Source organism: Monodon monoceros, unplaced genomic scaffold (assembly GCF_005190385.1).
Source record: "Monodon monoceros isolate NGI ecotype Baffin Bay Population unplaced genomic scaffold, NGI_Narwhal_1 Super_Scaffold_19, whole genome shotgun sequence".
NCBI lineage: Eukaryota > Metazoa > Chordata > Mammalia > Artiodactyla > Monodontidae > Monodon > Monodon monoceros.
In genome coordinates, this window is record NW_021703775.1 from 64585310 (window position 1) to 64599459 (window position 14150).

Consider the following 14150-nt stretch of genomic DNA (forward strand, 5'->3'; position numbering starts at 1 on the left):
GCATCATTATTCACACTAGCCAAAAGGTAGAAACAACCCAAATGTCCACTGACAGATGAATAGACAAAACACAGTGTATACATACAATGGGATATTATTCAGCCATAAAAAGGAATGAAATTCTGATACAGGTTACAATATGGATGAATCTGAAAACATTATGCTCAGTGACCCAAAGTGTATGCAAAAGGACAAATACTGTGTGATTCCGTTTATATGAAGGACCTAGAATAGGCAAATTCAACAGCGACAGAAGTTCAGAGATTCGGTTGCGGATACTGAGAACCTTCTGGAAATAGATGGTGGTGACGGTTGCTCAGTACAGTGAATGTACTTAGTGCCACTGAATTGGACACTTAAAATGGTTTAAATGGTACATTTTACCACAATTAAAAAAAAAAAAGAATCTACACATAAGCACTCTGCACAGGGTAAAATGTCATACAACTGTAAGAAATCATTATTACCATTATCGATCGTTATTGTATTGCTGTGGTGGAGGAGCGTTCCAAAGTTCTCAGACAGATAGGCAGGCATAAAACTACTTTGTAAACACAGCCTTTCTCCAGCCTGGACCTGTAGCTCCCCGCCCATGCAGCCAGCAGATTTAATGACCAAGTGGAAGAATGAATGGCCAATGGCCAAGATTCTTGAAGCACTGGGTATGATCGAGCATACACTTTCATCCTGGAGACCTGTCATTCCGTGCCCTCCAACAGTATTCCCTACTGGGGACGACGGACATGGGCTTGGCCGAGAGAGCTAAGACAGTCCTGGTGTTGGTGGCTCGAGGAGGGAACCGTGAGGGGCCAGGTGACCCATCAGGCCCCGACAATGGGTACTTTGTGCTGAGGTCAGCCTGATTGATATCCTGGTTTGGAAGGAATGTCCTGGTATCTGCATGAGCTGAAAGGGAGCTCTGGGATAGGGACCCACAGGCCTCAGCGGCAGAGCTACTTCTCTTTCCATGAACGGACACTACTTGCCAAGATGAAGTCTTATAAAACACACACAAGAAGTGAGGTGGGTTGTGGGATTCCCAGGACAGAGGACACTTCACAAACGAATTCCCCACTGAGAAGTCTGTCCAGAGCCATTTCAGTTCCAGAGACACCCCTCCTCTCAGGGGAGCCCGTGAACTACCTGGAATTTGTCGGTATTTGTGGAGAGAAAGTCTGTAGCTTCTATCAGATTCTCAGAGGAGTGCATGACCCCTACAAAATGCTTTTAAAACCACTGTTCCTGTGAATTTAAAATGTGATCTTAAAGATCAGTATTTAACTTATACCCAGTTTTCAGAAGGGGACGTCTGGATTACTTCAAATGATGTGTGGGACTGCACACACCTGGCAGCAGAGAAGGCAACGCCTCAGTGGGGGTCACTGCTCAGTCCTCCCACCCTCTTCTCCTAAGTGAAGCCATTCGTTTTTTTTTTGTTTTACTTTTTTTGCTGTATGCGGGCCTCTCACTGTTGTGGCCTCTCCCGTTGTGGAGCACAGGCTCCGGACACACAGGCTCAGTGGCCATGGCTCACAGGCCCAGCCTCTCCACGGCATGTGGGATCTTCCCAGACCGGGGCACGAACCCGTGTCCCCTGCATTGGCAGGTGGACTCTCAACCACTGTGCCACCAGGGAAGCCCGAAGCCATTCGTTTTTAAACAAGCTTTACATCTGTGCACAAACGCTGGCACCAAGTGACACCATGGCTCCTGTGGACCATGATTCCTCCTCATTCCTCCCGGCTTTTGTACACATGGGTAAATGACACACCCGTGTCGCCAGTCAGCCCAGAGCCCGAGCCCCACTGATCTCTTTAATAACTATTTGAGGTCTATTTTAAGCCCCCAGACAGAGTCTTAGGTGCTCCATGAGGACTTTTGGCCAGGCTGGTGCGTCAGGTAAATGCCAGCCCGCTGGGCACTGCACATCCCTGCAAGGCGGCGGGGGAGAAGGGTCATAACGAATGGGTAATTTAAAGGCTCTGAAGAGTGACTCAGACATTCCAATGGGGCTTTTATTTTTCCTTTTTGTTGATGTGTGAAATGTAATTGTAGTCATTTTTTCCAATGAGTTGATAAACAGTGATTATCCATGGCAGCTTTTGAGCTGGGGCCATTGTGAACCAGTCCACATGCCAAAATTTTTCTCTCTCCCACCCCCGACACCTAAGATAACCACTCCCAAGCCTAAGGTCAGAGGTTCTTTGGTCTCAGGAATTTTAGCAAAGCTGCAGGCTGCGAATGGTCAGAGGCTGTCTGGGAAGGGTGGCCATAGTAGGGGGATGGAAGCTTGTGAGCTCAGGCCTGACCCTCAGCCCCACCCACCCCTCCTTTGTACCTGGGATGAAGGCAGAACAGAGAAATGGCTGTTCAGCATCAGAAAGATGGTCATCAAGAAAGAGGCAGGGGCTTCCCTGGTGGCGCAATGGTTGGGAGCCCGCCTGCCGATGCAGGGAACACGGGTTCGTGCCCCGGTCCGGGAGGATCCCACATGCCGCGGAGCGGCTAGGCCCGTGAGCCATGGCCGCTGAGCCTGCGCGTCCGGAGCCTGTGCTCCGCAGCGGGAGGCGCCGCAGCAGTGAGAGGCACGCGTACCGCAAAAAAAAAAAAAAAAAAAAGAAAGGGGCAGAAGACCTATAACATTTGGTGAGCCCCATCTGTGGGGCAGGAGCTAAGCTAACTAGCCCCTTCCACGTGGATCACTTCACGTAATCCTCACAACAGTAGAGAATTGCTTAAACCTAATGCATACTAAACGCCAGATGTTATACATACCTGATCTTTACAATCATTACTCCAATTAATTATTATTATCTTCCTTCAATTTATAGATCAGGACACTATACACACACACAGAGGATGAAGTCACGTGGCCAGTTAGGGAGCGGTGGGGGAATTGGGGTTTGAACCCAGGTCTGTCTAACTCTAAAATCCATTCTCTCACCACCGCACAAGGCTGCCTCCCATCAGAGAGCTGGCCTTGCTGGCCCGCGATGGCCCCTATGACAATGCCCAGCTGTGACAACGTAATAGAACCTCCCAGGTATTCCACAAAATGTAGCGGTTCATGGTTTTCTCCTCACCAACCACAGAGACACGGGCTTTCAAGGAGAACCTGCTTTATTCATTAACTGGTTGCTGGTTCACAGCCTGCTAGGGAGTGACCATGGACACAACCAGCTGGGGAGGTCTGCTGAGTATCACTGATGTGTGCTGTCATCCATCCTCCCACAGTCAAGGGGACAGGAGGACAGCCCCTTAGACTGGCATCACGCTACCAGGGGCACAGCCCTCATTTCTGTGGGGAAATTCTCTTTGGTGACAGGACTGTTGCAGGGACCCCCCCAGGCCGGGATCCCATAACCCAACCCTAGCTGGCAATGTTGGGTAAAGGATGGAAAAGCAAGCTGGGACTGGGGTGGTACTTTGGGCAGCTGTTTCAGGTCATTCTAGCTGGGCTGCTCTAGCTACCCTTCTTGGTGAGAAGTCCTGGGGTGTAGCAATGGGGCCAGGCTGGGGTGGGGCAGAAACACTGGTGAGAGATGGAAGGGGTGTTTGGGAAGGAAGTTTCCGTGAAGGCTTGGCTGGCAGGGCAAGGAATCAGGGAACTGAAAGTGAACAAGAGATCTGAGGCAGAGATTAGAAAAATGGCAGGACCTTTTTCTAATTGTTTGCACTAAAGACTGGGTGAGGTTTGGATCCCAAGGTAAATTTTTATTTATATAGGAAAGTTTAATACTCACAATTTTAAAAAGGGGTAGGTAGGAAGGAACAGGTTATTTATTCGAAAGAGCCTTGGTGACTTAGATTTAAAACTGCCTTTAATACTATGGGCTTCTGAGTTACTCATTATTAAAATGGGGGCTATCGTTCCTCAAAGTTAGTTTGTCGCGGGCATCAAGGAAGCAGGGGAGAGTTCAGGAGTCACTTTACTATTAATTCCACTGAAGTTAATCATCTTTTTACTTCTGGCTGCTTTTAAGGTTTCCTTTTCATATTAGGTGTTCTAAATTTTAATTTGTTTTGTCTAGGTGTGTATTTCTCTTCATCTTTTTTAGGGGGATTCAGCAGCCTTCTCAAATTTATGGATTATTCTATTTAATGATTTATGACAAATTCTCATCCATTCTCCTTTTTTGTTTCTTTAAAATTTATTTTTTTCTTCCAGTTTTACTGAGATATAATTGACATACAGCCCTGTATAAGTTTTAGGTGTGAGAAGCATAATGATTTGACTTATATATTCATGAAATGATTACCACAATAAGTTTAGAAATGATTACCACAATGATTACCATCATCTCATATAAATACAAAATTAGAAATAGAAAACAATTTTTTTTCTGTGATGAAAACCCTTAGGATTTACTCTCTTAACTGTCCCATGTAACCTACAGCATGTATTTATCATGTTGTACAGTACATCATTAGTATTTATAACTAGAAGTTTATACATTTTGACTATCTTCATCCAATTCCCGCTCCTCTCACCCTCTGCTGCTGGTAACCACAAATCTGATCTCTTTTATTCTGAGTCTGTTTTTGAAGTGTCACTGACCTACAACACTATGTGAATTCCTGGTGCACAACAGTAATTTGATATTTCCATACACTTCAAAATGATCACTACAATAACTCTAGTTACCATCTGTCACCACACAAAGATATTACATTATTATTGACTATATTTCCCACACTATATACAATATTTCACACCCACAACTCACTTATTTTTTAACTGGATGTTTGTACCTCTTAATCTCCCTCGCCTATTTCTCTCCTCCCCCAGCCCCCACCTCCCTGGCAATCACCTGCTTGTCCTCCATATCTATGACTCCGTTTTTGTTTTTTTATGCTTGCCTTTTAGATTGCACACATAAGTGAACTCATAGTATTTGTCTTTCTCTGTTTGACAAATTTCACTTGGCATAATACCTTCTAGGTCTATTCATGTTGTTGCAAATGGCAAGATTTCATTCTTTTTTACGGCTGAGTAATATTCCATTGTATATATACAGCACATCTTCTTTATCCACTCATCTATTGATGGACACTTAGGTTGCTTACATATCGCGGCAATTGTAAATAATGCTGCAATGAACATAGGGGTGCATATATTTTTTCAAATTAGTGTTTTTGTTTTCTTCAGCTCAATACTCAGATGTGGTCTATTTTTAATTTTTTGAGGAATCTCTGTAGTGTTTTCCGTAGTGGATGCACCAATTTACAATCCCAACAACAACGCATGAGGGTTCCCTTTTCTCCACACCCTTGCCAACACTTGTTCTTTGTTGTCTTTTGGATAATAGCCATTCTGACAGATGTGAGGCGATATCTCATTGTGGTTTTGATTTGCATTTCCCTGATGATTAGTGATGGTGAGCATCTTTTCATGTGCCTGTTGGCCATCTGCATGTCTTCTTTGGAGAAATGTCTATTCAGGTCCTCTGCTTATTTTTTAATCGGGTTTTTTTTTTTTCTGATGTTGATTTGTATAAGTCATTTGTGTACTTTGGATATTAATCCCTTATCAGACACATCATTTGCAAATATCTTCTCCCATTCAGTAGGCTGCCTTTTTTGTTTTGTTGATACTTTCCTTCACTGTGCAAAAGCTTTTTAGTTTGATGTGGTCCCATTAGTTTATTTTTGTTTCTGTTCCCTGAAGAGACAGATGCAAAAAAATATTGCTAAGACCAATGTCAAAGAGCATACTGCCTATGTTTTGTTCTAGGAGTTCTATGGTTTCAGGTCTTACATTTAAATATTTAATCCATCTTGAGTTTATTTTTGTTTATGATGTGAGAAAGTAGTCCAGTATGATTCTTTTGCATGTAGCCGTTCAGTTTTCCCAACACTATTTATTAAAGAGGCTATCTTTTCCCCACTGTATATTCTTGCCTCCTTTGTCATAAATTAATTGCCCATATAAGTGTGGGTTTATTTCTGGGCTTTCTATTATGCTCCATTGATCTATGTGTCTCTTTTTGTGCCAGTACCATAATGTTTTCATAATGGTAGCTTTGTATTATAGTTTGAAATCAGGGCACATCATACCTCCAAATTTGTTCTTCTTTCTCAAGGTTGTTTCAGCTATTCAGGGTCTTTTGTGTTTCCATACAAATTTTAGAATCGTTTCATTAGGATTTTTGTATCTATATTCATCAGTGACATTGGTCTGTAACTTTCTTTTTTTGCAATATCTTTGTCTGGTTTTTGGTATCAGGGTGATGTTGGCCTCATAGAATGGGTTCAGAAATATACCTTCCTCTGCAATTTTTTGGAATAGTTTGAGAAGGATAGGTGGTAAATATTTAAATGTTTGGTAGAATTCACCTGTGAAGCCATCTGGTCTTAGACTTTTGTTTGTTGGGAAATTTTAAAATTACTGGTTCAGTTTCATTACTGTAATTGATCTGTTCACATTTCCTTTTTCTTCCTGATTCGGTCTTAGGAAATTGTACATTTCTAAGGATTTGTCCATTTCTTCTAGGTTGTCCATTTCTTCTAAGTTGGCATGTAATTGTTTGTAGTAATCTCTTGTGATCCTCTGTGTAACTTCTTTCTCATTTCTGATTTTATTTATTTGGGCCCCTTTCTTTTTTTCTTGGTGAGTCTGGATAAAAGTTTATCAATTTATCTTCTCAAAGAACCATATCTCTCTTTCATTGATCTTTTCTATTTTTTTTTTTAGTCTCTATTTCAATTATTTCTTCTTTTATCTTTATTATTTCTTTCCTCCTATCAACTTTGGGTTTTGTTTGTTCTTTTTCTAGTTCCTTTAAGTGTAAGGCTAGGTTGTTTGAGATTTTTCTTGTTTCCTGAGACTTGTATCACTATAAACTCCTCTCTTAGAACTGCTTTTCCTGTGTCTCATAGATTTTGGATAGTTGTGCTTTCATTTTCATTTATCTCTAGGTATTTTTTGATTTCCTCTTTGACTTTTTTCACTGACCCATTGGTTTTTAGTAGCATATTGTTTAGCCTCCATGTGTTCATGTTTTTTGCAGTATTTTTCTTGTAGTTGATTTCTAGTATCACAGCATTGTGGTCAGAAAAGACACTTGATATGATTTCAATCTTCTTAAATTTATTAAGACTTGTTTTGTGGCCTAGAATGTGATCTATCCTAGAGAATGTTCCATGTGCACTTGAAAGGAATGGTATTCTGTTGCTTTTGGATGGAATGTTCTATATATATAAATTAAATCCACCTGATCTAATGTGTCATTTAAGGCAGGGGTCCCCAACCCCCAGGCCTGTTAGGAACCAGGCCGCACAGCATGAGGTGAGTGGCGGGCAAGCAAGTGAAGCTTCATCTGCCACTCCCCATCACTCACCATGGCTTGCATTACCGCCTGAACCATCCCCCCCACACCCCAGTCCATGGAAAAATTGTCTTCCACAAAACCGGTCCCTGTGGCCAAAAAGGTTCGGGGCTGCTGATTTAAGGCCAGTGGTTCCTTATTGATTTTCTGTCTGGATGATCTGCCCATTGATGTCAGTGGGTGTTGAAGTCCCCTACTATTGTTATGTTACTGTCAATTTTTCTTTTATGTCTGTTATTATTTGCTTTATTTAAGTGCTTCTATGTTGAATGCATATATATTAACAATAGTTATATCTTCTTGGATTGATGCCTTGATTGTTATGTAATGTCCTTCTTTGTCTCTTGTTCCAGTCTTTGTTTTAAAATCTATTTTTTTCTGATATAAGTATTGCTATCCCAGTTTTCTTTTCATTTGCATTTGCATGGAATACCTTTTTCCATCCCCTCACTTTCAGTCTGTGTGTCTTTAGACTTGAAGTGAGTTTCTTATAGGCAGCATATATATGGGTCTTGTTTTTGTATCCATTCAGCCATTCTATGTCTTTTGATTGGAGCATTTAGTCTATTTACATCTAAATTAATTATTCATAGGTATGTACTTATTGCCATTTTGTTCATTGTTTTGGTGTTGTATTTGTAGTTCTTTTTCATTCCTTTCTTCTCTTGCTCTCTTCTCTTGTGATTTAATGACTACATTTAGTGTTATGTTTGGGTTTCTTTCTCTTTTTTATGTGTGTATCTATTACAAATATTTGGTTTGTGGTTACCACAAGGTTTATATATAACCGTATATATATATATATGTATATGATTATTTTAAATTGCTGATCTCTTAAGTTCAAATGCATTTTAACAATCCTGCTTTTTCACTAAATCCCACCCCCACTGCCCATGTTTAATGTGAATCCCTTAACTACTTATTGTGGATATAGATGATTTTACTACTTTTGTCTTTTAGCCTTTCTACTAGCTTTATAGGTGGTTGATCTACTATCTTTTTTATATATTTGCTTTTACCAGTGAGATTTATTTCCTTTCATAATTTTCATATAGGTAGTTGTGGCCTTTTCTTTTCTGCTCAGAGAAGTCCCTTTAACATTTTTTGTAAAACCAGTTTTGTGGTGCTGAACTCTTTTAGCTTTACTTGTCTATAAAACTCTTGGTCTCTCTTTCTAATCTGAATAATAGTCTTGTTGTGCAGAGTATTCTTGGCTACAGGGTTTTTTTTTTCTTTTATGGCTTTATTTTTTTATAGGTTTTAAAAATTAATTAATTAATTTGGCTGAACTGGGTCTTGGTTGTGGCATGCAGGATCTAGTTCCCTGACCAGGGATCGAACCTGGGACCCCTGCACTGGGAGCACAGAGTCTTAACCACTGGACCACCAGGGAAGTCCCTATCACTTTAAATATATTGTGCCACCCTCTTCTGGCCTGCAGAGTTTCTGCTGAAAAGTCAGCTGACAGCATTATGGAAGTTCCTTTGTACATAAAGTGTTGCTTTTCCCTTGCTGCTTTTAATATTCTCTCTTTCTCTTTAATTTTTGCCATTTTAGTTACAGAGTGTTTTGGTGTGGTCCTGTTTGGGTCGTTCTTGTTTGGGACTCTGTGCTTCCTGGACCTGGATGTCTGTTTCCTTTCCCAGGTTAGGGAAGTTTTCAGCTATTTTTTCTTCAAATAAGTTCTCTGTCTCCTTTTCTCTCTCTTCTCTTTCTGAAACACCTACAATGTGAATGTTAGTATGCTTAATGTTGTCCCAGAAGTCTCTTAAACTCCTCATTTTTAAAATTCTTTTTTCTGTTCAGCTTGGGTAATTTTCACTGCTCTGTCATCCAGTTTGCTGATTCATTCCTCTGTATCATCTAATTTACTGCTGATTCCTTCTAGTGTATTTATTTCAGTTATTGTATTCTCTACCTTTGGTTCTTTATGTTTTTTAACTCTGTTAAACTTCTCACTGTGTTCATCCATTCTTCTGCTGAGCTTTTCGAGCATCTTTATGATCACTAGCTTGAACTCTTTATTGGGTAGATTGCTCATCTCCACTTTGCTTAGTCCTTCTTCTGGGGTTTTATCTTGTTTCTTGAATATGTTGGAATATATTCCTCTGTCACCTCATTTTGCCTAATTTGCGGCTTTTATTTCTATGTATTAGGTAGGTCAGACATGTTCCCCAATCTTGGAGAAGTGACCTTATGAAGGAGACATCCTCTGGGGCCCAGCAACACACCTTCCTCTGGTCACCAGACCCGTACAGCCTAGCAATGCCCTCTGTGTGGGCTGCATGGGCCCTTGTGTTGTGGTGGGCTGACTACCGTGGACATGCTATTAGGTGTGACTGACCTCTGGTCTGGTTGGTTGCCAGGCCCTGCCTGGTGTGGAAGTTGCCAGCCAATGATGGATGGGGCCAGGTCCTGGCACAGCTGGCTGTATAGCCTGTGGAGTTTCAGTCCTGGTGCCATCCCACTGGTGGGTGAATCCAGGTCCTGGGTTAACTGGCTGCAGGGCCCTGGCAGTCCTAGGGCTAGTGCTGGCCCACTGGTAGTTGGGGCTGGGTCCTTAGCCCTCTGGTGGGTGGGGCCAGACCCCAGGTAGCTGGGGCCTCTGGTGGTCCTATGACAGCAGGTCTGCTAGTGGGTGGGGCTATGTTTCTGGTGGTCCTATGACAGCAGGTCTGCTGGTGGGCAGGGCTATGTTTCTGTCCATGTAGCTGCTTGGCCATGAGCTTCCCAGGACTGGTGCTGACCAGCTGGTGGGCAGGACCATGTCCCAGTGCTAATAAGCTATAGGGAGTATTCCACAGTGGTGCCTCATGGTAGAATGAACTCCCCCAAATGGCTACTGCCAGCATCTATGTCCCCAGGGTGAGTTCCAGTTGCCTCCTGCCTCTCTAGGAGGCTCTCCAAAATCAGGAAGTGGGTTTGACCAAGGCTCCTTTCAAATTACTGCTTCTGCCCTGGGTCCCAGAGCATGTGAGATTGTGTGTGTGCCCTTGAGGAGTAGAGTCTCTATTTCCCACAGTCCTCTGGGTCTTTTGAAAGTAAGCTCCACTGGCTTTCAAAGCCAAATATTCTGAGGGCTAGTCTTCCTTGTTCAGGAGCCCTGGGCTGGAGAGCCCAATGTGGGACTTGGACCCCTTGTTCCTTGGGGAGAATCTCTGCAATTGTAATTATCCTCCCATTCGTGGATCACCTATCCAGGGGTGTGGGTCTTGACTATACCACATCTCCACCCTCCTACCCATCTCGTTGTGGTTCCCTCTTTATATCTTTAATTTTAGAAGATCTTTTCTGCTAGTGTTCAGGTCATTCTCATCAATAGTTGCTCTGTAAGCAGTTGTAATTTTGGTGTGTTCATGGGAGGAGGTGAGTTCAGGGTCTTCCTACTCTACCATCTTGGCCACTCCCTCCTTATCCATTTTCTTGTTGAATATTGTATCCCTTTTATTTTCCTTCTTACCACCTTCATAAGCCTCAATTGGATGTATATTAGATATTTTATCTCTGTTCTCTGTTTCTACTCCATGTTTTCATGTTATTAACCTCTTTATTTCTCTATCCTCAAAGTTGTTGAGGGACAATGTTTGGCACATAGAAAGCACATGATAAATCATTGTACTCTTTCCTGGTAAAGGTGGGTAAATATATAATTACTGGGGGGGTGTGGTTAGGTGAGCCTAATATTTAAAAGACAAACTGAAAAATGCATCACTGCAAAATATATTTGTATGAAGAAGAATTGGGATACAGAATGGTCCTCTAAATCTTTGCTACTCAGGCATGGTTCCTGGACTATAGCATCAGCCTCACGTGCAGAATCCCAGGCCTTACCCCAGACCTGCTGAATCAGAATCCGTATTTTAACAAAAGCCCCAGAAGATTCACATGCACTGTAAATCTTGAGAAGTGCTGTTGCTTTACAAACTTGCCTGAGAATATTGGAATCACCTGAGGTATTTTTAAAACTACGGGCTCCTGGGTCTCACCTCCAGAGACGCTGATTTCATTGGTCTGGGCACTGAGTCTTTTGAAAGCTCCTCTGTAATTTTAATGTGCAGTAAGCATTGAGAACCACCACTCTGCATCCCTGGGCTTTCAGGTATTTGGGGGATCTGGGCAGGGGGTGAAGCCAAAAGAACAGGTTGCCCGCTCAGCTTTCCCAGGCAAAACCTCCTTGCCACAGCAGGAGTCGGCCCTGGCTTTTGCCTAAAGGAGGCTGCAGGGCTTAAAGGAAGGAGATTCTGTGTTCTAATCCCAACTCTGCCTCCCCAGTAGGCTGTGTCCCTGAGCCCAGTCACTGCTAGCCAAAAGAAGGACCAAGTAAGTGACTCGTCTCTCTGAGTCCTGGTGTCGTCACTTGAAAATGAGGCTATTTATTCCCTCCAGCCATAAGGTGTAAAGTTTCCCCTACATTTTCTGTCCCTCCTGCTTTATGGTCCTGCTGAAGAGGGTTTCTCCCAGCTGGGCTGGCAACACTGGGGCTTGAAGCAGCTTCAGGTGGAGCAGGTGTGCTCCTGACGGGTAGAGCGCATGATTTCATTTACAGGAAGGTGGCGGGGGTCAGAGTAGTGGTTACCCTTTGGAGGAGTAATTGACAGCAAATTGGCACTCGGAAGCCTTCTGGGGAGTGACGGTATTCTATATCTAGACCTGGGTGGTGGTTTTATGGGTGTATAAACCTTCACTGAGCTATTCACCTGGGAACTGAAGGCTATGTAAATTATACCTCAATTAAAAACAAAGAGCAAGTAGTGCTCGGCAGGCCCCCAGGGGAATAAAAAGTTCAAATCACTTTATAGCCAGGAGCTGGGAGACTTTGGCTGGTTTGGGAGCTAAAGCAGAAACTGGGTAGGTGGGGAGCGAATGAGAGCCAGAGCCAGACCCAGAGAGACAGGTACAGACAGAGATGGACAGAGAAGGTGCTTAAGGGAATAAGCTGACCCAAATTCCAGGTGGCTGAATTAGTCCTAGGTAAAAAGGGTGGGGTTTGGCTTCCAAGTAGGGTGACCAACCATACTGGTTTGCCCAGGACTCCTGGTTTTAGCCCTGAAAGTTCTGCATTCTGGGAAACATCTCAGGCCAACGCAGTGGGGACAGTTCATCACCCTGTTCCCAGGCCTTGGGCTGAGGCTGGCAGGGAAATGGAGCGGGTCCAGGGAGAAGCTGCCCCACCCAGGGCCCCCAGGACGGTTAGGTAGATGGGCTCTCTCCTCTTCAGCCCGAGGTGGCTGTGACTCCGCAGAGTCTGAAATGCGGCAGCGGCCACCTACTTCGTGGCCGTCCTAGATATGGCTTCTGTCCAGTCTCTGCCTTCATGGCACCCATCAGGCTAGTTTGCAATTGCTTATTTGCTTATGGGTATTTCTCTTGGCTTTGCGCCCCTGGGGGTTATGGGTGAGGCTTCCTTGCCCTTGCATGCTGTACTCTAGCTCTGCTCAGGGCCCCAGCACCAGGCCCTCAGGGGCTTCCTCGTCTTCTGGGGCCATAGATCCTTTTGGCAGCTTTTGGATCCTTTTGGAAAAAGTTTTAATCCTCTTCTCAGAGTAATGCTTTAAATGCATAAAATAAAATGCAAAGTGTTGCAAAGAAAATCAACTATGCTGAGATACAGCTAAGCATTTGTGACAAAGTCATAAGTGTCCTTTATTAATGCTTTAACAAAATGAAGCACAGGTGTGATATTCTGAGGTAGCCATGACTACAGATGGTAATTCATGATACCTGCAACAAGTGTGCCGTGAAAATGAAAATACCTGTGGTATCTATGGGTGACAATCACAGGTGCTGCTGACACTACAGTGGTTTGTTGCCTACATCCCTAATAGCAGGACATGCTAAATTTCACTTAGTAGTTAAGGAAAATATAGATGTACTTTCTGTCCCAATCCAAATTCACATGAACCCCTGAATTCTACCCATGTGCCCAGGATAAAAAAGTGCTGCGTAAGTGAATGAAAGATCAGAAGTGTGTATTGTAAACTGTAGAGTGCAGTGCCGTGTAATATTGTTGTCCTTGGGGGATGCGGGTGCTTCTGGGATGGGCAGGGGAGGATGAGAAGCAGGCTAAAACCAGATTATTAGCCAGCAAACTGCGAGGCCAGAAGCAAACAGGGCCACCTAGTCTGTGTGTTTCAGAGCTGGCGGCTGATCCTCAGCAGGCTTTGCTCCAGTAAAGTAACACTGGGCCAGACCTCACCCCGCCCTCCATTCCCCAGTGTGTAGGGAGACTGACTGCTTGCAGAGCTCAAGCACTGAGGGGAACAGGGAACCTCTCTCTTCAGCCTGGAGAGAGGACTTTGGGGGCACAGTGGGAGGTGCTTCGGGGTCAGGCCGTGCCCATAGCCAAGGGAGAGAACTGCAGGGAAGGCCTCTGTCCTCACTCCACGCGTATCCCCCCAACCCCCATCGAGACAGGTTTCAGGTAAGCCCTCCTGGGCTGGGGCCCTCTTTTAAGAAGAAAGTCCACCTGGGAGAGGTGGTGCATTCAGATCTCAAGATCTCAGCATGAACGATTTTGTATATCACCCTGTGTAAGAGTGCAGGGGAGCAGAGACCCTGGGGGCAAGGGGCCCCATTCCTGGCACCAGCCCAAATGACCTCCAGCTGAAAAGCTGCCCTCTAATTAGCAATCAGGAAATCAAGGCATAGCACGGGGCCAAGTAGCATGACCCCAGCTGTAGAGTGGTGAGAATCCAGCCCTCTAGACCGCATGCCCCTGCCCCGCACGGCAGAGCTGCAAAGCCCATGGGTTATTTTTATCTAACGGCGCTATTGTTGGTTGCCTGGTAGCTGCTGTGGTGGGCCTAGCAGCACTGAACTTAC